Source organism: Osmerus eperlanus, chromosome 15 (assembly GCF_963692335.1).
Source record: "Osmerus eperlanus chromosome 15, fOsmEpe2.1, whole genome shotgun sequence".
NCBI classification, from domain to species: domain Eukaryota; kingdom Metazoa; phylum Chordata; class Actinopteri; order Osmeriformes; family Osmeridae; genus Osmerus; species Osmerus eperlanus.
This window is the reverse complement of record NC_085032.1, coordinates 16,488,793-16,491,303: the sequence shown is the minus strand read 5'-3', so window position 1 is coordinate 16,491,303 and position 2,511 is coordinate 16,488,793.

Sequence of the window (2,511 nt, the reverse complement as noted above, 5' to 3'; positions counted from 1 at the left end):
GTATCTGCGTTAGAATGATTCTTCATCACACATTTGACTTTATTAAAAGGATAGAATCACACTTGGTTTGGATATGTAATTTAATAAATATGGTAGGTTAATGATTAAACTGTATTGTAACAGTTTTATATACATTTGAATCACCAATTAAGAAATGTAATGTTTTGGGAAAGGTTGACACAAGAATTTCTGTTGTGATCCCTCTTAATAAGATTTTTTTACTCTCACCAGGTATAACTGTCACAACCTTAATGTGACAATAATATCCTTATATTCTGAGGCTTAATACTAAAAAACCTTTAAGAAATTCAGTGCCTTTATAAATAGATTGATATAAAATAATCATACTCACTTTTTGATTCAAATGAGCAGTCCTTAATTCAGCTGTGCCTTGTCAAAGGACAAACAGCAGATATTATTGGAGAGCAATATGCAGTGATATGTTTCCTTTGTGGTCCCAAGGAGGCAATTCTGACATTGTTTTCTCAGTGGTGCTGCCACATTCATTCATTGACAGAGTAAAACCCCTGTCTGTAAGCAAAAGAAAATCGCAGTTCCTACAGTATGTAACTAATGTTATTTTTATTAATTATTGTCACTTTAGAGTAAACTGTGACCCTTATTTCACAAATAATTGCAATCACTTTGGAAAAATATACCAAAAAACATAAGATAGAAACAAGGCAGCTGAGAATTACCTTATCAGTCCCTCCTCCACTTCCTCCCTCCTCCACTTCCTCCTGTGTAACATTCAGTTCTGGAGGCTAATTCCGGAGCCTGAGGTGTGAATTTATGAGAGTTGAGAAGACTTCTGTTTGCTATGCAAAGGTCTTGAGAGAGGTAACACTTTCTCCTGCAAAAATTTCTCTAACGTTATCACAGTGTAGATGACGACAATTTCCAAGATAAATAAATTGCCCATTTTCTTGACCTTTGTAACTTGAGACTAGAAAACTCAAGACCAAAGTGGCTCCGCACCCAACACCTTATCCAGTACTGTATTTAACAAGATGTACAGTGGTCCAACCATTTCGATTGATGAAAATTTAGGTATTTAATTTAACCTTTGCTACGGTTTTATTTATTGAGACAACGTTACCCCAAATTGATCTACTGCCCAGTAGTTTATTCATAAATATGCTCCGTTAATCTAACATTCATTAGGATTACAATAATTGACTTTTGTGTCGTACAATGGATAAGGATATACAGTATAAGGCTAAAACGGCCACAGGTTACTTGAGAGGGTTGACATGTGTTTGTCCATGTGCAGCTAAAATTAATTTCTTCATGAGCAGTGAGACCTTTGTAAACAAGCAACAGCTGTCACAACTAATCTGTTAGAAAATCAGAGGTTCAAGATTGGGCTTTCAAGTATGTTAAAATGACTCATGGACAAGAAATTCCACATGCCTTGGCTTTGTCTCAGTGATAAAGGAAAGAAAACGATGCTACGTCAAGCATGATAATAGACCCTCAGTGAGTGACCTTGACTTCATAAAAGGAAATCTGCAGTTGTCCGCACCATATATGCAAACAAAATGCTGTAAGTTTACGTAAAGCATAATTATTTTTTACCTCTTACATTGTCAATGTGAGAAAATGGTCAGAACATTGAACGGAATTATTAGATTCTAGCTATTTTGTACACAAAAAACTAAAAAGGATGGGCAGTCAGCTCTGAAGTTTGGCATTACCATCATGAAGTTTTCTGATGTCAAATTAGGAGCTACAGCAAAGGATGATGCTCTCAAAGCCCTCAGGTCACCCCTCCCCCTGGCCCCCCTGATAGCCTCTTGGAACAATGAGCCTCATAGGTCTATGGGAGCACACCTCTACCCCAAATAAAGAAATATTTGCATTTGGTTTATCTAGCCCATGATCTCTGTCCATGTAGGGCTGAACAATACCCTTTATAAACTGTCATGCAGGGGAGGAGAGGAGACATACCATAGGCAACCTGAAGGTAAGAACATAAGAGGAAGGAAAGATCCTTGTCTTCCTGTAGGAACCAATACTTGTCTTTAACATAATATCAGAGGATATAGATGCATCTAAAACAATTCTGAGCTGCTGAATAGTTTGATTGTTCTTTACATCCATTTCATTCTCAGCTACAACACTTGTTCAAACTCATCCAAGCCTAACCAACATCAGGTAAGAACTGTTTCAATGGAAATGGAAAATTGTACAGTGTGATGTGACGATAGTCTTAAACATAAATCATGTACAGTGTTGTGAGTTATCGTCACTGTATAACACATTTCATTGTATGAATTGGCCATTTCGATGCATAATGAAAAAACAATGGTTGCTGCCATCATGTGGCCAACATGTTGAAAATAGGAAATCTTAAAATGTTTATTTCATAGACTGTAAACGTAAAACAAATTGACAAACGCATCTCGCAAGAGTAATACTGAACTTTTGTTGTCTAGCTTCAGTGACTTTGCTTCACTATGCAGATCATTTCATACAGTAAACCTGTGTGGGACTGTCCAGTAACCCTTT